General features: G+C 41.0%; 1 pseudogene; it reads right to left on the reverse strand.

The window, feature by feature from the left end:
* Window positions 1–20,342: 20,342 nt before the first annotated feature.
* LOC114223938 (alpha-ketoglutarate dehydrogenase component 4 pseudogene) lies at window positions 20,343–20,659 on the reverse strand (annotated as a pseudogene).
* Between the last annotated feature and the right edge of the window lie 2,505 nt (window positions 20,660–23,164).

A 23,164-nucleotide genomic window follows, 5' to 3' on the forward strand; every position in this document is an offset into this window, starting at 1 on the left:
ATTCTTTGTTGCCTAATTTTTCTGCCAGAGCTTAACGACCTTGTGGAGGTACACTGTCTTGCTATAGCCCCGTCACAGCACAACAAATACTACAGTGAGACAAGCCGGATGGATGTACTATCATTCAAATGTTGGAAGATATGACTAGGAGCAACAACAACAAAAGGAAGCTAAGCACGGGATGGCCTCACAGTGAATGACACTACAGTTTGTTTCCTCTTTGTGTTTGGGTTTAAATTACTATATTATGTTTCAGGCAATGTAAGCCAGAAGGACAAGCTGGGGGATGGACAGTTGTATTTAAATTTCAGTTTACAGATGTAGCCTTGAGAAAGAGTTACGGAAATGTGAGTATCAGCATGAAAAACGTGAGGGGAGGTTTTCATCGTCTTTTTCGAAAGAGGTAAGCTAGCAAGGAAGATAGATTTGGGAAAATTAGTCATGAGAATTCACCTTTCAGTGAATCCTTCTTGGCTGGGAAGGAAAGCTTTTCTTCTAGTTACCTGGAAACGGTGATGGGGTTATTTTACCAGAAGATGGAAGAAGCTGGCCGATGAAGAGAACTCCCTGGACAAATAAGGGGCGATATAATACGGAAGAGATGGGGTTCAGTGAGTCTGGAGTTCCTTGGTGATACTGCTTACCAGGTGTTAGCTTCAGTGAAGTTTCTTATCTTCCTGAAAGGCTCAGTTTTCTTATTCATAAAAGTAGGGTTGGGTTGCCAATTTTACCAAATAAAAATACAGGATGTCTAGTTAAATGTGAATTTCAGATATACATTTTTTTTTTTTTTTTTAGTCCCATGAAATATTTGTGTCCCATGCAATAAGTATGTCTTTAGTATTGCATGGGGCATAGTTATACTAAAACATTATTCGTTGTTTATTGGATTCAAGTTTAACTGGTCTTTGGGTTCCTGGACTCAATTCCAACATGTATATGGGGTCCTGGGTGTACTCTCCACACCTTCAAGCAATTCTTTGGACACCAGTTGGGTATACTACAATTTGACTCAATTCTGATACTATCAACCCAGAGATAGCACCAGATTCCACAAGTTGGGGACTCAGTCCCACAAGACTGTCTCAAGCACCCTCCACTTCAGACACCAGTTGGAAGTGCTTCTGATGGCTATAAATCAGAGGTTCCCATGATCCCCTCCTTGGGTTTGACTAATTTGCTAAAGCAGCTCACAGAACTCAGAGAAACATTTTACTTTCTGGATTACCATCCAGTTGATCCTAAAAGGGAATGAAATAAGACACAGATGAATATCCAGGTGAAAGAGATACATAGGACAAGGCATGGGGAAAAGGCACTGAGCTTCCAATGCCGTCCCTAGGCATGCTGTCTCCCAGCATCTCCATGTGTTCATGGACCCGGAGGTTCTCCAAACCCGGTCCTTTGGGGTTTTATGGGGGTTTTATGACATAGACAAAATTGATTAAATCACTGGCCATTGGCCATGAATTCAACCTCCAGCCCCTCTTCCCTTGCCAGACATCAGGGGGGTGAGACTGAGAGCTCTAGCCCTCCAATCACATGTTTGGCTCCACTGCAACCAGCCCACCCCATCCTGAGGAGCAGTACAAAAGTCACCTAATTCACGCAACAAAAGACACCTTTCTCGCTCTCCACACTTAGGAAATTGCAAGGGTTTTGAGAACTATGATATAAATCGCAGTATCACAACTAGGCATCCTCTACTTTACTTGCCAATCCTAAATGGGGTGTGATGCAAATGATTTTCTTGTAAGGGTGTTAGAAGGATAAATTAATACCACATTGAAGTCTTACAACAGTAATTGGTACATAGTCAAAATCTGAACAAATGATGGTCTTTAATAAAGGTCTTTATTTTTAAATTTCAGCTTGATTGAGGTATAATTAACAAATAAAATTGTAAGATATTTAAAATGTTCATCCTGGTGGACTGATATACATATGCATTGGAAAGGATTCCCTCATCTCATTAATTAACACAGCCATCACCTCACATAGTTATTTATTTTTTCTTCTTGTGAGAACATTTGAGTTTTACTTTTTTAGGGAATTTCAGTTATACAATACGGTGTTATCGACTATAGTAACCATGCTTTACATGAACTCCTCAGACCTTATTCATCTTATAACTGAAAGTTTGTACCCGTTTACCAACCCCTCCCTGTTTTCCCCACCCCCAGCCCCTGGCAACCACTTTCTACTCTCTGTTTCTATGATTTGACTTTCATTCGTTTGTTTGTTTTTTAAGATTCTACATATAAGTGATACCAGCAGTATTTGTCTCTGTGTCTGGCTTATTTCACTTGGCATGTGCCCTCAAGATCCATCCGCTTTGTTGCAAATGGTTCTTTTTTATGGCTAGATAACATTTCATGGCATATACACACCACATCTTATTATGTAGTCATCCATTGGTGGACACTTAGGTTGTTTCCATAACTTTGCAATTGTGAAAAATGCTGCCATAACATGGAAGTGCAAATATCATTTTGATACCCTGTTTTCATTTACTTTGGATATATCCCAGAAGTGGGATTGCTGGATCATATGATAGTTCTAGTTTTAATTTTTGGAGGAACCTCCATATTGTTTCCATAGTACCTGTATCAATTTACATTCCCGCTAACAGTGCACAAGGGGTTCCTTTCTCTGTGTCTTCACCAACACTTGTTATTTCTTGTCTTTTTGATGATAACCATTCTAACAGGTATGAAGTGACATCTCCCTGTGGTTTTAATTTGCATTTCCTTGGTGATTAGTGATGTTGAGCACGTTTTTTTGAACCTTTGGTCATTCGTATGTCCTCTTTGGAAAGATGCCTATTTAGGTTGTCTGCCCATTTTTAAATTGGCTTTTTTTTGAGTTGTAGGATTTCTTTATATATTTTGGATATTAACCCCTTATCAGATATTATGATTTGCAAAAATTTTCTCCCATTTCATAAGTTTTCCTTTAGTTGATTGTTTCCCTTGCTGTACAGAAGCTTTTTCGTTTGAGGTAGTCCCACTTGTTTGATTTTGTTTTTGCTTCATTTGTTTTGGTGTCAACTCCAAAAAATCATTGCCAAGACTAAAGTCAAGGAGCTTACCCTTAAACTTTCTTCTAGGAGTTTTATAGTTTCAGGTCTTACATTCAATTCTTTAATCCATTTTGAGTTAGTTTTTGTGTATAGTGTAAGATAGTAGTCCAGTTTCATTCTTTTGCATGTAGCTGCTCAGTTTTCCCAACAGCATTTATTGAAGAGACTACTTTTTCCCCATTGTATATTATTGGCTCTGTTGTTGTAAATTAATTGACCCTGTATGCATGGGTATATTTCTGGGCTCTCTATTCTGACCCATTGATCTATGTTTCTGTTTTATGCAAATACCACACTATTTTGATTACTATAACTTTGTAGTATATTTTGCAATTGGAAAGTGTGATATCTTCAGCTTTGTTCTTTCTCAAGATTGCTTTGGCTATTCAGGGTCTTTTGTGTTTTCATACACACTTTAGGATTTTTTTAAAATTTCTGTGAAAAATGTCATTGGAATTTGGATAGAGATTGAATTGGATCTGTAGATCACTTTGGGTACTATGGACATTATAATAATATTAATTCTTCCAATCCATGAGCAAAGAACATTTTTCCCATTTATTTGTGTCTTCTTTAATTTCTTTTGTAACCCTTGGTTAAATGTGTTACTAGTTTTTTTAATGCAATTGTAAATGGCATTGTTTTCTTAATTTTCCTTTTGATAGTTAATAGTGTATAGAAACGTAGCTAATTTTATATATTGATTCTGTATTCTGCAACTTTGCTGAATTCATTTATTCTTATAGATTTGTGGTGGATTCTTTAGAGGTTTCCATATATAATATCGTGTAATCTGCAAATAGTAGAGTTTTAGTTCTTCCTTTCCAATTTGGATGCCTTTTATTTTTTTCTTGCCTGATTGCTCTGGCTAGGACTTCTAGTGCTATGTTAAGTAAAAGTGGTGTGAGTGGGTATCCTTTCTTTGCTCCTGATTTTAGAGAAAACTCTTTCAGCTTTTTAAAGTATTGAATATAATCTATCCATTGGTGAAAGTGGGGATATTGGAGCTCCTACTATTATTGTGTTGCTGTCTATTTCTCCCTTCAGGTCTGTCAGTATTTACTTTAAATATTTAGGTACTCCTAGGTTGGGTACATAAATGTTGACAGATGTTATATCTTCTTGGGATTGATTCCTTTATCATTATATGATGACTCTATTTTCTCTGGTAAAGTCTTTGTCTTAAAGTCTATTTTGTCTGATATAAGTATAGCTACCCCTGCTTTCCTTTGGCGTCCACTTGCATAGAATATCTTTTTCCATTCTTTTCACCTTTAGTCTGTGTGTGTGCTTAAAGCTTAAGCAAGTCCTTTCTAGGTAGCTTTAGTCCGTTTATATTTAAAGTGATTATTCATAAGTATGGCTATTGATATTTTCTAATTGTTTTCTGGCTTTGCAGTTCCTTTGTTTCTTTCTTCTTTTCTTGCTCTCTTTTGTGATTTGATGATTTTCTTTATCATCAAATAAATCGGAATACTTAGTTTCCTTTCTTTTTATCTTTTGCGTATCTACTATGGAATTTGCTTTGTGGTACCATGAGGCCTACATGAACCATCTTATATATATATATATTTTTAAAGATTTTATTTATTTATTTGACAGAGAGAGAGAGATAACGAGAGCAGGAACACAAGCAGGGGGAGTGGGAGAGGGAGAAGCAGGTTTCTCGCAGAGCAGGGAACCCAACACAGGGCTCGATCCCAGGACCCTGGGATCATGACCTGAGCAGAAGGCAGATGCTTAACAACTGAGCCACCCAGGCACCCTGAAACATCTTATATTTATAACAATCTATTTTAAGCTGATAACAACTTAACTTCAAATGCATACTAAACTGCATTTTTACTTTCACATCTTTTATGTTTTTGTTCTCACAATTTACATCTTCTAATCTTGTTTATCAAATAACAAATTATTATAGTTATAGTTTTTTTTTTACTACTTTTGTCTGCTAATCTTCATACTAGAGTTATAAGTGATTTACCCATCACCATTACAATATTGGAATAGTCTGAATTTAACTATATATTTACTCTTGTCAGTGAGATTTATACTTTCATATGTTTTCCTGTTACTAATTGGCAACCTTTTGTTTCAACCTGAGGAAGTCCCCTTAACATTTCTTATAAGTCCAGTCTAGTGGTGATGAACTCCTTCAGCTTTTGCTTATCTGAAAAATTCTTTGTCTCTCCCTCAATTCTGAAGCACAACTTTGCTGACTAGAGTATTATTGTTTGCTAGTTTTTGTCTTTCAGAATTTTCAGTGTATTATGCCACTCTCTTCTGGCCTGTAAGGTTTCTGCTGAAGAATCTGCAGGTGGTCTTTTGGGGTTTCCCTGGTACAGAATGAGTTGTTTTCTCTTGCTACTTTTGAGATTCTGTCCTTTTCTTTAACTTTTGACAATTTAATTATAATGTGGCTCAGTGTGTGGGTCTATTTAGATTCATCTTATTTGGAACTTTCTGGGTTTCCTGGATCTGGATTTCTCTTTCCTGAGGTTAGGGAAGTTTTCAGCCATTATTTATTTGAATAAGTTTTCTACCCCACCCCACCCCCTTTACTCTATCCTCCCCACCCCCCACTCTTTTCCCTTCTGACCTCTATAATGTGTATATTGGTCTGCTTCACAGTGTTCCATAAGTCCTTAAGCTGTCTTAATTCTCTTATTTTTTCTTTCTGCTCCTTTGTTTGGATGAATTCCACTGCCTTCTTCTTGGGTTCACTGATCCTTCTTTCCAGCTGATCTAGTCTGCTGTTGAACTCCTCCCTCTTTGAATATTTTAATTCAGTTATTATATTCCTCAGCTCTGTGATTTCTGTTTAAGGCTTTAAAAATATATTCTATTTCTTTGTTGAAATTTTCACTTTGTTCATGTTCTCTTGACCTTGGTGAGCACCTTTATGACTATTATTTTGAACTCCCTACCCAGTAAATCACTTATCTTTGTTTCATTAAGGTCTGTTTCTTTAGTTTTTTCTTGCTCTTTTGTTTGGAACATAGTCCTCTGTTTCTTCATTTTCCTTCACTCCCTGTGTTGGTTTCTGTGCATTAGATAACACAGCCACCCCTCCCAGTGTTGATGGAGTGGTCTTGTGTAGAAAATGAACTTTATCATTCAGCCTGATCCAAGCTCTTGGGTGTCTCTTAAAACTTTGTGATTGTCTAAGCCACCTTCTTTGTTTTTAGTGGGTCCCAGGAATTGAAGGTGTGTCAATCATGTGGGTATTTTCTTGGTCACCCAGTGTGTAGGAGTCACTAAGCTAGTTTCTAGGTTTCTTTCAGAGGGAATTGCTCCAAGTGTAGTTGTAGATTTGGTGTGTCAGGAAACTCCTGCATCACCGTCTTTGATTAGAACGCTTTCAAGATGCTTTTCTCATTCAGCTCCTCCATGAAAGCCTTTCCTGAATTCCCCAGACCGTGGCAGCAATGTCTTGGTGCATCATGCATCTTAGTTTCATTCTATTGTACTGAGCACACTACTTTCAAAGTAAAGTGCTTAAGAACTATTTGCCCCTTCAGCAGAGACACCGTCCAGAAAGGCACTCTAGCACCCCTACAGGTATCCCTTGGTGAAAAGTTTCCTACTGTAATTTTGGGGAAGGTGAATTATAATCAAGGACTTAAAATTACACAATGATAATTGGGGGAGGGAGGGGAATTAGTAAATTATGTCATTTAATACTGGGGAGACTTTTCATAAGAGTTTGTTCTGTAGGGTGTTGGTAAAGAAAAAAATATTCAATGACACTTGGTAAAAATGGCAAGACAGACTTTATTCAGGACCATTGCAATAGGTATAGGGATTATGGCAATGGGATTTTATAGGGGGAGAGAGATTGGCATCAATTCCAAATATGGCATGAACAGGGAGGAATTTAAGCGAAGGATCTGAGTGGGGTTTAGTGGGTGGAAAATTACTAAGAGGAAACATCACAGATAAGGGGGATTCACACTAAATTGACCTAATGGTATTCTTGCTGAAGGCATGCCCGGGTGATCAGACATTATTACCTTGGGGATGCTGAAGGATGAGTAACATGGTCAGATATTCATGATGATCAAATATTGAGAATGGGGAGGGAGAGTTCCAGTTAAACTTAGCAGGGTTTTTGCTAAAACTTGGTTTTACAAGGAAGTTTTGGGCCTAGAATAAAGTTTGGTCAAGCAAAGACTCGTTGTCATTTTTTAAATTATATTTAGTTTATGCTAGTTAAGTTGATCTGTTTGTGGTTTTAGATATTTATTTTCTTTGTTTTGTTTTTAAACAGAAGGAAAGTATATTTAGCTTTATCTTATGGAAATTATGAGATCCAGTTAAAACTGCTGGTAGGCTCTTCTGACAAGGATAAAGGCATTTAGTGCCACCTTGTGGCCATGTCTTCTTACTGCAAAGTTCCCAAGAGCAGCCCTAGAGGAAATTGGCATTTGAACTTTACCAAACCCTGAGGGCACTAAGGATGTGTCATGACAGCAAGAGACACGAACAACTGTACTCTTTCCCCCACTCCCCTCTTTCTCAAGGCTTGAGGTTGAGAAGTAGCAGCTTGCCAAGGGAAGCAGAGTAGTGAAAATGCTGAAGTCCGTACCCTCCCCCCTTGATACTGTGGGTTTCTGAGCCTGAAGTGAAAAGCCAGAGAAGGAAGCTTTGTGTTGAGTGGAGTACTGATTATTATGTTGGACCAGTCTTTTAAAGGCCACGATGAAGGCCTCTTTATTTCATGGCTAAAAGTGGCTAGACAATTTTTGGTGTTGCTCAGCTTTCACCCAAAGGGCAGGCAAAGTGCAAATCCAAATGGCGGCATTGAAGGGACAAAGGAAAAAGAAAAAAATTGTGGGTTTCACTTGTATCCTGTTGTGTGTAGCTCATTCAGTAAAATTTTTCAAATGCATAAATGTGAAAGGAAAAAAATGCATAAATGTGAGGAAAAAATCAGCGGGAAAAGAAGCACAATGATTCTGCCAAAGAACAGGAAAACTGAATTACATTTGGATTCTGGCTTCTCATCTCACTCATGAATAAACCAAGGTTAAAATCAGGGGAGGCAGGAGCCCAAGGTAAAGTTATCAGTAGAGTGTGCTCCCGGATTCATAGTAAATCTATTTTTTTTAAAAAAGATTTTATTTATTTATTTGAGAGGGATGGGGAGAGGTAGAGAATGAGCAGGGGGAGGGGAAGAGGGAGAGGCAAGCAGACTCCCCACTGAGCAGGGAGCCCGATGTGGGGCTTGATGCCAGGACCCTGGGACCATGACCTGAGCCCAAGGCAGACGCTTAACGACTGAGCCACCCGGGTGCCCCAGTAAATCAATTAAAAAAAAAAAATCTGAAAAAATTCTCAAGTCCATGATAGCCAGGACACAAGTGGAGTCTAGTCCTGGCCCTACTGACCCTGACCCAACCATGGTTAGAAGAGCTGTTTCTTTTTGATCTCTCTTCCTCTCCCCGTGGGTCTTTTGCAGGCACTGCAGGCAGGCATGGAGGCTGGTTCTTCCCCAGCCTTCATCCTCCTTTCTTTTCTATGCGCCCTGTCTTCTGCTTCTGTTCCCCCAAATAATGCCTACCCTTTGTACATGGCATAGCCATCAGCCAGTGTTCACACCCACGGTCCTTTCTGTCTCCCCGGAAGGCATTCTATCTCCATTTGCATGGGAGGGTCCCCAGGGCAAGGGCTGACATGCCCGAGGCCATCACACACCTGTAAGGCAGGGCCAGTGGGAGGCCAAGTCTGGGCCTCTCTCCTTCATATTTACTGCCCTAACATCTCTGCCATCTTTTTCTGGCTTTCCGTTTTGGACTATGACCATATTTTTGACTTTTTTTTTTTGGTGTGTGTGTGTGAAAGTTTTCAAGACGCCCACGAGTGGAAAATGTACTCCCCCCAGCCAAATCAAACTCCGCCAGATTCCTTACAGCTGTGTGCCGTTGAAATGACTAATGAAAGCACCTTCTGCTGCTGGTGGAACTTTCACATCGGGCACTGTTGCTGGTGCTCACCAGGACCCGACCCCGCGTATTTACATACTGGATGTCACCCCAAAAGCCCCCGACCAGGGGATTTCCGGGATGTAATAAGAACGTCGCTCTGGGCCTTGGAAGGTGCACTGTCTGAGCACTCGTCCTGCAGGGAAGGGGGGTAGCATTTCGGACCTCACCCCTCCCTCACCAGGCTCTTCTCCTGGGGAGATGCCCAGTTCAGTCACAGGTCCATCGGTGGCAGGACCCTGCCTGCTTGCCAAGTACTGAGGTGCTGGGAATACCAGAAGGAGGAATTCGGAGCCCCTGGACACCCAGAGCTTGGTGCCTGCCTAAGGCACGAGACCCAAACGCTCTGATAAGTTCAATCCAGAACACGGCTAAAAAGGGGGCATTCTGGGAGCTCATTTGAGGGGTGCCTAACTTAGCGGTGACTGGGGGAGGCTTCCCGGGGTTTGTCATGACTGGGCTGTCTTCAACATTTTTTTTAAAAAGTCTTTTTTTCTTAAAAATAAGAAAATCTAGTTATAAAGGTAATGCATTCCATTGAAAATAATTTAAACTTCATAGAAATATGTTCCTTTAGAAAAAGTTGAGGGAATGAAGAAAGAAAACTTGATTCGTAGGATTTCTACTCAGTTGGTGCTGTGGCTTTCTTCCCGAAAAGTTGTGTGTGTGTGTGTGTGTGTGTGTGTGTATGTGTGTGTGTGTGAGTGTTGCGCAGGTGTGCGTGTGTAAGGGGGTGGAGTAGTGTCCTAAAGAAGGAGGTGAAGACTCTAGGGAAGGCCTTGTCCCTGTGGCCACAACCAGCCCGAGTGAGAAATCAGCCAGCCACTTACTGCGTACCCATCTGCTATGGGACTCTCGTTTTTCCGACCTGATTTTCCAGGTTTGGGTCTTGGCTCTTCCTGTCCTGTAACTTCAGTCTCATCTCTGCCCACTCTCCAAACAGTATATCAGGGTGTTTTTCTATGTGAAAAGGATCTCTCCTTGAAAAGAATGATAAGACCTGGTTTGAGATGTGAGTTTGTAACCTGCCACAATGCCAGGAAGAGCTCGCATTTACTGAGGACATTCTGGGCCGAGAGCTTTATTCCTTCATAACATTAATGCTCACAACAACCTTCTGAAGCAGGTGTTTCGTCACTCCCATTTCACAGATGAGGCAAGTAAGGCTATTCCTTGCTCAAACCGCATGGCTAAGAGTTGGCAGAGCCTGGCCTCAAACCCAGGTCTGTGTGACTCCTGAGTCTACGCTTGTGAACACGATCCTCCCCTGCATTCTTTCTCAAGCATATTTGGCCCCAGAAATGTTTTTAATTACATGACCCTCATCTCTGGGCATTATTATTACCATTCCATGGGTCACAATGTGGGAAATGGTGCTCCAGGGAAACACTTCGCCCCACCTGACAGAGATAATAGCACAATCTCAGTGTCTGGATGATTAAAAGATGTTTCACAAAATGGGTGCTGAGAATACTTACCTCCCACCAGGGCCGTGTGTGTCTTAAAAAGAACATTTGTAATGTCTTTGAAGAAATGAAGCAGCATTTTGCCTGGAATGACAATGAAGATTGGTGGCTACTAGGTACAGAGACCCCCCCCCAACCCCCGGCCCTGGGGGGGCGGGCAAGGCTCTGCATGCTAAAACGGGGCTCAGCCAGCCAAGGGAGCCCGCTGGAGAGGAGGGGTCAGAGCTTGACTAAAGTTTGTTCAACGAGGGTGTTCTTGTCAGCATTCCGGAAGCCTTGCAAGAGGCAGGACCTAGACATAGGACTCAGAATGATGAGAGTCAGGGAGGGTGTGACAGCCATGGGAACAGCTGGAGCTCAGCCAGGCACCAGCGGGTGTCTTAGGGCTCCTACAGCCACTGAGGGGCTGACCTTTGGACAGTCACACAGGCTTCCTCCCATTTTTATGTCTTACTGCATCCACATAGTTTCATCCAGTGCTTTGCAAACTTGCATTTCCAGGATTTCATACTTTCTACTCTCATTGAGACTGGAGAGCACAAAGGTTTTATTTACCTTGCACAAGGGTTTTAACCTCTTTACAAAGGAGCGATACCTTTTATTGACTGAATTGTGTCCCCCCCCCGCCCCAATTCATATATTGAAGCCCTAACCCCCAATGTGACTCTGTTTGGAGATCGGGAACTCTAAGGAGGTAAGTAAGGTTGAATGAAGTCCTAAGGGCAGAGCTGTAATCTGATAGGACTGGTCCTTCAAAGAAGAGGAAGGAACTCCAGAGAGGAACGGACATGGAGACACGGCAGGTAGGAGTTGGCTGGAAGCCAGGAAGAGACACTCATCTGAAACTGAAGTTTCAGCACCTCTTGGACTTCTTGCTTCCAGAACTGTGAGAAAATCAATTTCTCTTGTGTAAGCCGCCCAGGGCCGAGTAGCATAAACCAAGTCCGGTTGACTGAGACTGAAAAGGAACTCCTAAGAGGATATTGAATCCAGTCAGGAAGACTGGAGCCTCAGTGTGGGGTCTCGTTAGGCTCACGTGTAGAAGGGTGTGTGAGGACCACAGAGCCACATTACAGGACACTGGATGCTGCCGGCGGCTCTGACATCTCCAGCCCTGGACTGCCATCTTGCAGAATGAACATGCCTGTGGTCCCCGTAGTTCAGGAGCAGCGCTATCTCCTTGGTAGCGCCTACATTACCCATCTGCTACATTCTAGCTGCAAGGAAGCCTGGAAAACTGAGCATGTGGCATTTTCAGCATTGACAGTGCTCCCATCGAGATTCATAAGTTGGGGGAGCTTTCCCAAACAATAAAGGGAGATTAAAAAATGCCAGTTGGCCAACAGGAACGAAAAGTTTCTCCACAGATAGGGAATCTTACAGACCCCCAAAATAGAGAGTGTAGCTTCACTCATAGGACCAAGAACCAGAAATTGGAAAGCCAGGAGCTGGGTTACACTGCCTGTGTCTCCCTGTAGTCTTTCTTTCTCTCTGTCTTCCTGAGGACTGGGTTTCCTGATCCACTTGCTCATGGTGAAGGCCACTTCCTTCCTGACTGTGGGAAATTAGTTGCCTGTCTCCTCTGGGACTTCTGTTTCTTCTTCTTCCAGAAATCCTTCCCTATTCCCTTTTGAGGGTCCCTTTTTTGTCCATTTATGCTCTGGGTGGCTCCAGCACCAGCTCTAGGAAAGAACCACTTGATCCAGGTCCAAGGCAATCATTGTAATCCCTGGCCACAGCGACTGATCCAGGGATGGACCTGTGACCTAAGACAGCCTGACACTTTAAAAAATTGAACTATAACTGGGATGCCTGGGTGGCTCAGTCAGCTAAGTGTCTGCCTTTGGCTCAGGTCATGATCCCAGGGTCCTGGGATCGAGCCGCATGTCAGGCTCCCTGCTCAGCGGGAAGAGCTCCCTGCTCTTCTCCCTCTCCCTCTGCAGCTCCCCCTGCATGTGTGCGCTCTCTCTCTTCCTTTCTCTTTCTCTGTCAAATAAATAAATAAAATCTTTAGAACAATCAAACTATAACTTACATGTAAAATGCATGAATTTTAAGTGTTTGGCTCAATGAATTTTACAAATTTATACACCTGTGGAACCACCACCAAGATGGAGTTTTGGACATCTCCAGCAGCCCAAAAGCTCCCTTGTCAATACTCCATCCAAAGATAATCACTAGTCTGACTTTCATTACCATAGATAGAAATCTTTACCTTTTTCCATCTAAATGGAATCATACTGTATATATAATCTTTGGTATCTGGATTTTTGCTCAACATTATGTCTGTGAGATTCATCCAAGTTGTTTTATACAGTCTTGGCTTATTCATTTTCACACCTACATGGTATTCTATTATATGAATTTTACCACAATTTATCCATTTTACCATTGGTGGACATTTGGGCTGTTTCTGGTTTGGCGTTATTAAATAATGTTGCTACATATTTTACTGTATATATCTTGGCAGATAAAAGCACTCATTTCTTTGGGTATATATCAAGAGTGGAATTTCTAGGTCATAGAAAAAAAAATACATAATGTTAGTAGGTATTACCAAATAGTTTCCCAAGTGATTGTGCCAATTTACACATTTGCCAGCAATATATGAGACTTACAGTTGCTCCACATGCTTGCCTGTACTTATTGTTGGCCTTAGAAGTTGTGGCCATTTTGATTGGATATCACAGTATCACATTGTAGTTTTAACTTGTATTTCCATGATGACTAATGGTGCTGAACACTTTCATATGCATATTGGCCATTTGGATATCCTGTTTGGTCAAGTGGCTGTTTCTGAAAAACACTGGTTGTTAGTCTTTTTTTTTTTTTTAATTGACTTCCAGCAATTCTTTATGTATTCTCAATGCATGTATCCTTTGAGTCCATATACAGATATTTGCTTGATAACATATATTGCCAACATGTTCACCTATCCCATGGTTTGCATTTTCAGTTCCTTGATGATGTACTTTGAGGGACATAAGCTCGATGTATTAATATTTTCCATGGTTACTGCTTTTTAACTTGTTCTGTTTAAGACATTGTCATGGAGTTTATATACCACAGGATTTTGGAAATTACTTGAAAACACTCTCTTATATTCTGGATTCGGAAACCAGGGTGAGGATATGGTAAATAATAGTCTTGTCATCCTAACTGGGGCAAAACCACTGGTAAACCAGAACACAAACTAAAACCCAGGTCTCCTGGATTGAACCCTCACCCCCTACCTGTAGTCTGTCAAAGAAAGACCTGAAGGGTGGTGATGAATGACACCACTTTCGGTTCAGGCCTACGGTAGGCTAAGGTAGGTGGAGGTTTTCCTCTCTTGCTTTGACCCTGGGCAAATAGAAAGTGAGATCCATCTGGTCTGCAGTGGCAGAGACTTCAGGAAGTCCACACAAGTCAAAGGGCCAAAGTAGATCGGTGTCAACAGGCAGAATTCAGAGGGACTTCCCCGAGGTCCTTCCTGTCAAAGAAAGAAACATTAGAGATCTTTGTGAAGAGAAAAACAACTCAAGGACTATTCCAGACTGGATAATGTCTCCCGGGTGGGGCCGCTACACCTTGGTTTTTAGGACACTGGGCTCCATCCCACTGTGGCCAGTTGCAGGAATCTGGGATTGAAATCCGGATGCTTCAAGCAAGTCCTAGGGGAAGGCTCAGTTCCAGGGAGCAGAAGGGTTTTCTTACTGGCAGCCAGAGGGAGGTGATGGACATTTGGATGCCTTGGTGTTCACCAATGAGTGGAAGATCGGCGATGTGGTGATGACTCCACAAGGCCTTTTCTGACCTCCTCTTCTGGCCTCTGACTCTCACCACCTGATTGCAACAACCAGTACCACATGGGTTCCCTTAGACATGCTCACGACTCTCAAAGTGTCACTGGGATCTCTATACTGACAATAGACCTATTTTGAATGTCCCCTCACACGATTAGAGGAAGGCAGCACATTTCAGAGTGGTTCCTAAAATCAGATGTGTGGACTGGTGCCAGGCTGTGTAAGAATTATCCTTGTGGGTCTTGGCTTGGGCCTGGGACCCTGGCATCTTTTTTAAGACGGTCCGGGTGAGCATGATAACAGATGATTCTGGAAATCATTTTGCTACTTAGTGCTTGGGCTCTGACAGACCAGGGTTTCAATTCTGCCTCTGCTTTACCCCTTAACAATTGTACTTTCTTGCCCACAAATAATCTCTTGAGCCCTCAGTTTTCTTGTCTGCCAAATGTGGAATAATAGCAATATGTACCTCATGATGTTGTTACCCCGAGTGAGTGAGGTAATGTGAAGCCCTTAGAGCTGAAGCCCAGGGCTTGTCGCTCAGTGAGTCACAATCATATGTGCTACTGTCATTATTATTATCAGTCCAGACACATCTCTCTCCCCTCCTCTCTCCATTCGCACAGTTCCTTTTTATGCCCTAACCACATATTCACATTGCTTAGTTACATAAAACCAAATGCCCACACTACATTTTATTTAATACAAAGAGAACAAAGAACACATTATTATTTTGTTCTTATCGGTGAAAAAAGAGGACAGAGAAAGTTACATGATTTGCCCCACATCCCCTAACTTGTAAGTGCCAGATCTGTGGTCTCAACCCCAGACTGTGGGTTCTACAGCCAAGAAGGATGGATTGGGGAGAAATGCCTCACAGGGGCACCTGGGTGGCTCAGTACTTGGGCGTCTGCCTTCGGCTCAGGTTATGGTCCCAGGGTTCTGAGATCGAGCCCCGCATCAGTCTCCCTGTCTGCTTCTCCCTCTCCTACTCCCCCTGCTTGTGTTCCCTCTCTCGCTGTGTCTCTCTCTGTCAAATAAATAAATAAAATCTTAAAAAAAAAAAAAAGAAATGCTGCACAGCTGCGGGAGGAGACACCGTCTACTCACACCCGCTCGGCTTCAGGTTCTATGTTTTGAGCGTGCGCGTCATTGCAAAGAAGCTCAATTCATCATCCGCTCAGTTTTAACAGATCAACTCTTTCCCACAAAGGGGAAGCGAACAGATGAAATGAAGGTTCATCCTTAACGCCTGGCTGACCAGGCGAGGCCACCAAGCCACGTTAGAAACGCGGAGTCGCTGCCCCTCATTTGAACCCACATTTCAACCAGGTCACGAGGTTGACGTCTGAGAAGCAGTAAGAGAAGCAGTAAGAGCAGTTAAGTAAGCAGTAAGAGTAAGAAGCAGTAAGACGTCACGAGGTTGACGTCTGAGAAGCAGTAAGAGGAGGCAGGACCCCCCCGGGTGGGGTAAAGAGGTCCAAGCGCTTGCACCGGGCAGTACTTTCCTGATTGAGGGAGTTGGGATTTCCAGGGGAGAGCGACACGGTTGGTGAGGAGGACACTTCGCTGGGCAGCACGTCACACAGTAGAAGCATTCTTTCTTATTCTTACCCACATCCCTGCGCATCCCGCCACCAGTGTCGTTCCGACAGTAGCCCCGTGGGGCCTCACTGAGACATGCTCATGACTGTGGAAGCATCATCGGAGTCTTCATAGTGACCAAGTCCCTTTACAGTGGGCGTCTTTGAATGCTTGAACCTTTCCTTACATGATTGAGGAAGATGGGAACAATGTGGTAGTAAAATTGGATTCGAATAGGCCTCTCCCACATCTGCGAGTCAAGATGACACGGTTGCTGATGAGTGTGTGTGTGTGTGTGTGTGTGTGTGTGTGTGTGTTTTGTTGTTGTTTTTTGACTGTTCTGGGTTCCAGGGATCTTCTTCCTTGAATTTTCACTGTTGATTCGCGAGTGTGCAGCTCCCGCGAAGTTGTCATTGTCTAATGTTTATGGTGGTTTGTGGATTTTTCTTTTTTTTTTTTTTAAGATTAGGGACTATGTCTTTTTTTTTCACTTAAATTTAAATTTTATTGAAGTATAACATGCATACAGAAAAGAGTACAAAGCTTAAGCATAGAGCTTGAGGGAATGCATAAAGATGCACCCTCATGCACCCAGCACCTCAGTCAGGAAACAGAATGGTAAAACTGCAGAAGCTTCTCACTGCTCTCTTACAGTCACTACTTCCTCTTTCTCCTCCCACCAGGGGGACCAGAGTCCTCGCTTCTCCAAGTGTACATTTGCTTTGTATGTGGGAACCATATTTTTATGTCAGAAAAAAAATACTTCATTTAAGACATAATTATAAAACTCTAGAAGCATATGTTCTTCAGGAAATACACAACACTTGGGTTACAAGTTCTGTAGTCCCTGGCTTTACTTGTAAAAGTTGGATTTTCAATTTAATTTTGTCTTCTTATATTGCAATAATTTCAAACTTAGAGAAAACTTGCAAGAAGAGAGTAATAATTTTTCTCTTGAATCAACTGAGGGGAATTTGCTGGCACTGATGCTCTGTCCCCGCCCCCCCCCAATATTTTAGTGTATAGTTCTTTCACACAGGACGTCCTTCTACATAATGATAATACAACTATCAAAATCAGCAAAATAACATGGATACATTATTACCACTTAATGTGAAGACACCATTCAAGTTTCGTCAACAAGTCCGGGATCACATACTGCATTTAGTTGCCGTGTCTCCTTGGTCTTCAAAGTGGGAGAGTTGCTCACTCTTCCCTTGACTTTCAGAACCTTCACACTTTACAAAATTACAGGGCAGTTATTTTGTTACGTGTACTTCAATTTGAGTTTATTGGATATTTCTTCATGATTAGAGTTAGGTAATGCTTTTTTATTTTAGGCAGGAAGATCACAGAAGTGATGGTCTTCTCATTGCCTCCAATAGGTGGTGCCCAATTTTAATTTGTCTTATTAAAGGTTAATATTTACCTTGATCACTTGACTAAGAGTATCTGCTAGGTTCCTTTATTGTAAAAGTATTCTTTCCCCCTTTTTACTTAATATTTTGTGGGAGGTGTTTTGAGACCATTTATATATCCCATTCTATATCAAACATTCACCCATTAGTTTTAGCATCCATTGATTATTATTATTTTTTATTCAAGTATAATGGACATAGTGTTATATTAGTTTCAGGTGTACAATACAGTGATTCAATAATTCTGTACATTGCTCAGTGCTCACCATGATAACTGTACTCTTAATTCCCTTCACCTATTTTATCCATCCTCCCATCCACCTGCCCTCTGGCAACCACCAGTTTGTTCTCTATAGTTAAAAGTCTGGTGGGTTTTTTTTTTTTTATTTGTTTGTTTCTTTTTTTCTTTGTTTTGTTTCTTAAATTCCACATATGAATGAAATCACATGGTATTTGTTTTTCTCTTACTGACTTATTTCGCTTAGTTTTATACCCTCTAGATCCATCCATGTTTTTGCAAAGGGCAAGATTTCATTCTTTTTTATGGCTGAGTAATATTCTGTTACACACACACACACACACACACACACACACACACACACACCCCACATCTTCTTTATCCATTCATCTATGGATGGACATTTGGGTTGCTTCCATATCTTGGCTATTGTAAATAATGCTGCAGTAAATATAGGGGTGCATGTATCTTTTCAAATTAGTTTTTTCATTTTGTTTAGGTAAATATCCAGTAGTGCAATTACTAGATCATATGGTAATTCTATTTTTATTTTTTTGAGGACACTCCATACTGTTTTCCATAGTAGCTACACCAGTTTACATTCCCACCAACAGTGTACGAAGGTTCCTTTTTCTCCACATTCTCACCAACATTTGTTATTTCTTCTGTTTTTGATTTTAGCCATTCTGACAAGTGTGAGGTGATATCTCATTATAGTTTTGATTTGCATTTCCCTGATGGTGAGTGATGTTGAGCATCTTTTCATGTGTCTGTTGGCTATTATGTCTTCTTTAAAAAAAATGTCTATTCCTGTCCTTTGTGCAATCTAGTGATTATTCTTGTCTGAACCAATGTTATTATGATGGTTGCCAGATAGTTATTTTCTAACTTAATCTAATCATTGATTCTATATTTATTAGTTGGCATTCTCCTGTAAGGAAAAAATTTCTCTCCTTATCAAAATTAATTAATTAACTAATTCATTCATTTGCACCAGTATGGACTCATGGATACCTATGTTATTCACTTGGGGTCTAATCTCTTATCATCATTATTTATCAAACCTGTCATCAAATTGTTCCCAATTTGGCAGTGTCCCTATCATTCTTTTAGTACTTCCTTACTTTCTGGAACAAGATATTCTAAGAGCGTCTTGTAACTCTCCTGCCATTTCTTCTGAGGGCCCTACTTCCTTTTAAAGGAGAATGGTGTTTAGAAATCAAAATGTGGATGCTAGGTATGTTTAGTGTTATTGGAATGTCACTGCTCCCAGCTTACCTCAGTGGCTAGAGCTAAGGAGCACATACATACATACTCTACTCAGGCTTCGATAGCCTGCACTAAGCTGTGAGGTCACTCTCCTCATCTGCTCCTGCCTTACTATCCTGCCTTCCCACTCTTGCCATCTGCCCAACCTACAGCTAGATCCTCTCGTCACCCTGCTCAGAACCTAATATCCTTCACCAGGCTGCTGTCACTGTCTCTCCACACAGTCACCCTCCTTCCCCATTGCCACAGCCTGTTCCTCTCCAGTTCCCCTTCAAGGCTTCCATACCCCGGAATTCCACCTACCATGCCCAGCCCCTCTGAATAACTTTTGATTATGCAGGATGGAAGGCAGGAAAGCAGAGATGGTCACAGGGCCAACTTCTCCATCAGGTACAGTAGACAGAGTTCTCAGGGCCCATGATATTTTAGGGGCCTGCAACAATGTCGCAACTTTAATTTCTTTTAAATTCAGAAGAAATAATGAACATACTAATGAACGCAACCTGAATTAAATTTATTTTTATATCAATGCAAAGTAAAATGTTTATTTTTTTTTAAAGGTATGGAAGAGACTTTGTTTAGCTTTGTGAGGCGTTACTTTCACAATAATACATACCCTTGGCACTGTAAGACCCTATTACAGTTTCATAAATTGCCCTAATAAGGTAAATATTTAGGTTGATATTATGAGGCTTTCAGACATTAAGTTTGAGAAAGTTAATGGTTATCAGAATTTACACAGATGATGACAATCAAAACAGTAAATAAAATCAAAGACTAAGACTTAACACCCCTAATAACACAGTAATTTGTAATTTCTAGTCAAACATCTATTCCTGTGTTATATTCATTTTGATATCTTATTTTCCATTTTATACTCTGGTGTTTTCTTCCGAATATAGGTACAAATAATCTTTTGTGTTAACTCCCACTTTTAATACCACAAAGCACACCTGGTTTACCTTGGCTCTCTTTTTATCATTTAGTGTAGGATATGCTTTTTAAATAGTTATAATCTAGTAACTTCATGAATGAAAAAATTTTAAGAAAGCTAAGAACAAATAATGGAGTCGTTCTTTCACTGGGCCTCATCCAGTTTCAGGAAAACCAATTCCCAAAAGCAGCAGTTCTGTATGATAAATCTTCCTGTGTCTAAACAGAAACTGAAAGAAAAGTGAAATTATGGGAAATATATAATAGTTTACTAGATATTGTGTGCTTTTAATAGCTCAACACTGGTAATACTTGATAATCAAGAGTAAAGTAATAGGCTAACGTTGGAAAAATGTATGCTTTAATAAGTATATGAACAATTAGGTAAGCGTGTAGAGAAGCTGACCAAGATACATATATTAGGAGAGGCCAGTGTCCATCTAAATTTTCTATACTTCATTTTTTTAACAGAATATTTATTCAAGTTGTTTAATGTGTAATTTCTCATGTGCCATTTTGGAAGTCCTTTATTGTAAAGACTCTTCTTTTGTCTGATGACCAACAGCAGCCACAGTGTCAGTGATTATTCTGGACCTCCACGGTGGATAAATTCAATTTCTTTTTGGGACACAAGTTTCCTTCTGTATTTCTGTCCTGAGGTACTGTTTTTATTATTTCTGCAGTGTCTGGTGGACCCTGATGCACCAGCCATGCTGGTGATTTACTTCCATCAGAATGCTGTGAAGTTGAAGAGGAGTGAGGTGGTAGTCCCGTTGATCTCAAAACTTCTGATACATTGGGTTTACGGTTGTCTCTTCTGTCAGGGGACCTTATTAATGGAGTATGTGACTCGATGACCTGAATGACCCTGCTGGCAGATGCCATCTCACTGCCCATCATGACCCAAATTAATTTTTATGGAGGAAGGGAAGTAGCAAGGCCTCATGAAAGTTGCAATGCAGGCTTGCTGTCTTGATTAGTTTTGTAGGTCCAGTTCCTTGTAGGGTTTCTGGAACATAGTATATACTCAATAAATGTGAAATAAATGAATGATTAAGTGGCCAAGCATTGGGGCTTGTATTTCTTGTTTTTCCCATGGCAGACAAGAATAGAGCAGAAAAAAAAGTCATATTTGTTGGTGGCCTGTTTACCAGAATGAGTGTTTGCTTTCCCCGAGTAGTTCAAAGCTATCTATATATTTATCCATTAATTCAAATCTTTACTGACTACCTATTATGCACATGCTCTGCTCCCTTTGTGTGTCAAGATGGGATTGTGGAATGTCTACTTTAGTCTTAGGAGAACAGGGTGTATCTATAAGAACAAAGTCCTGAACTAATCAGCCAGTGTGGGAACTGAACGGACTCCACCTCCCTGGGAGAGCCCTCCAGTACACGGGGCTCGAGCAGGTCAGAAATGTGCTGAGATAATCCTCCAGTTCCAGTAATACACGTCCTTACTCCATGCAGCCTTTTCTATAATGTTGACACGAACCAACTTCATCTTTTCTCAGTATGAGTCACTTTTAAAAATGTACACATCGTCCAAACTGGCTTAGTTCCTAGTGCTGTCAGTTGCTTTTTAAACAATAATAAAATCAAGTCTAAGGCTCATGTTGTGAACTTGGTTTTATTGGTGTCGTACAATGTGAGATGGATGAGATATTTGGGGCCAGAATTGTTTACCATCTACCATTTTTATTGAAAACGTTCTTATTCCAATCTAACTAAATTAAATGAGTCATAATTCAGAAAGTGGATAAAGTTAAATTTTCCTCTGTGCTGACTATGAAAAGTACTTGACAAACACAATAATAACATAGACATGATTGTATAAGGAATACTCAATATACTTAAAATAACACATAACTTTCAAGTACCCTCAAGTACTTTGGCATAAAATCTTCCATTCAAACCTTTACTATATTCTAGGTCAGCTGTTGGCAAACTGTGGCCTGGAGGCCACATCCAGCATACTCCCCCCCCCCTTTTTTTATGGCCTGTAAACTATTTTTTTAAAAATGTTTTTAAGTGGTTGAAAAAATTAAAAAGAAGAATATTCTGTGATATGTGAAGATTATATTAAAATTCAAGTTTCAATGTCCATAAGTAAAGTTTTATTCTACTCAGTTACACCCATTTGCTTATGTATTATCTGTGGCTACCTTTGAATGATGAAGGGCAGAGTTTAGTTGCAGCAGACACTATATGGTTCCCAAAGCCAGAAATATTCGCCATCTGAAACTGAACAGAAGAGTTTGCCTTCCCTGGTGTGAGGTTCTTGAGACACAGCAGTGAACAAAATGGAGATCCCTGTGTTGGAGGAGGTCATCAAGAGGGTGTGACTTCCAGCTGACCTGTGAGCTAGAGCCAGGCAATGGGAGGCTTCTTAGTCCTTCCCTGTCCTTGGAATGCACTTTTCCAAGGACCATTCCCATCGTCGGAGCTGTTTCAAGGACACAACTTTAAAAAAGTAATGTGTTGTCTAAAAAAAAAAAAAAAGTAATGTGTTGTTGAGACCATTTGGACTGTGTATGTGACAGAACCCTGTTAAGGCCTCTATATAAACTTTTAAGATTCTGGCAGGTGGGGATGAAGATCTACCCATCTTGTCGCCCAAGACAAGCCTTGTATGTAAACTCCCTTGCTTGTTAAACCTGCCACCTACCAATCCCAAGTGGTCTGTCTCTTTCTTTTGTCTCTCCCTGCCCTCCTTGTATGGGGGCCAGGTTTGAATTTCGCCCAGAGAACTCCCAAGGTTGCAAACCAACCCCCTGCCCTCAGAAAACTTACACTTAGGCAGGGAAAGACAGTAAACATTATATATAATGTATTAAAAGGTGATCAATGTGATGGGGAAAAAAAAATAGAGTAAGGTAACAGGAATGAAGATTTTGTGGGGGGGAGGAGGATGTTACAATTTTTTTTTAAAGATTTTATTTATTTATTTGACAGAGAGAGAGAGAGAGAGAGAGACAGCGAGAGAGGGAACACAAGCAGGGGGAGTGAGAGAGGGAGAAGCAGGATTCCCGCTGAGCAGGGAGCCCGATGCGGGGCTCCCTCCCAGGACCCTGGGACCATGACCCGAGCCGAAGGCAGACGCTTAACGACTGAGCCACCCAGGAGCCCAAGATGTTACAATTTCAAAGAGAACAATCAGGGTAGAACCTCATTAAAAAGGTGATACTTGAGCAAAGACTTGAAACGGGTGAGGAAGTGAGCCAATGTGGGTGTCTGGGGGGAAAAGCATTCTAGGCAGATTATGGCAGCTCCTCACAGGGTTGTTGTGTAGATTAAGTGAGTAATGTATTTAACTAAAAATAGTGCCTGGTAAATGGTAAATTCTCAAAAAACATTTCTTTTTTTAGTACCAGCTGGCTGTAGATGCTACTTTCCTCTTTGCAGG

The sequence above is a fragment of the Eumetopias jubatus genome, unplaced genomic scaffold (genome assembly GCF_037043125.1).
Source record: "Eumetopias jubatus isolate StellerSeaLion01/CBP00866 unplaced genomic scaffold, mEumJub1_p1.0 scaffold_12, whole genome shotgun sequence".
Classification (NCBI taxonomy): Eukaryota; Metazoa; Chordata; class Mammalia; order Carnivora; family Otariidae; genus Eumetopias; species Eumetopias jubatus.